Source organism: Lipotes vexillifer, unplaced genomic scaffold (genome assembly GCF_000442215.2).
Source record: "Lipotes vexillifer unplaced genomic scaffold, Lipotes_vexillifer_v1.1 scaffold240, whole genome shotgun sequence".
NCBI lineage: Eukaryota > Metazoa > Chordata > Mammalia > Artiodactyla > Lipotidae > Lipotes > Lipotes vexillifer.
In genome coordinates, this window is record NW_006797481.1 from 3,814,959 (window position 1) to 3,815,526 (window position 568).

Consider the following 568-nt stretch of genomic DNA (forward strand, 5'->3'; position numbering starts at 1 on the left):
CACAGGCTCCGGACACGCAGGCTCAGCGGCCATGGCTCGCGGGCCCAGCTGCTCCGCGGCATGTGGGATCTTCCCAGACCGGGGCATGAACCCATGTCACCTGCATTGGCAGGCGGACTCTCAACCGCTGCGCCACCAGGGAAGCCCTGTTATAGATCTTTGATAGTAAATCCTTGATGAATTTGTTCTTTAGAGTGAATGTGTAGTTTTCTATATTTTAACCTTACATATTTCTTAATTGAAAGCTGCTTTGCTTTGTCAGCTTTATGAATGCTTCACAGAGTCACGGATACATCTGTGAGTAGTGTCATTTCTAGGATTGTGCAAGCATTTGTGGAGCAAATGTCTGGAGACCCACTATGTGCGATGGGCCCGCTACACGCTCCAGGCATGCTGCTGGACCCTGAGGATCCAGTGGTAGAGATGAGCGCAAAGTCCTTGTTCTCATGGGGCTTCCAGTCCGGGGGACGCCGGGGCTGGCACTGAACACACAATCAGATAACCCAGCTTGTGATTACAAGTAGTAGTACGTCTGGGAAGGAAAGAATGGACCTCTGTGAGTCTGTAA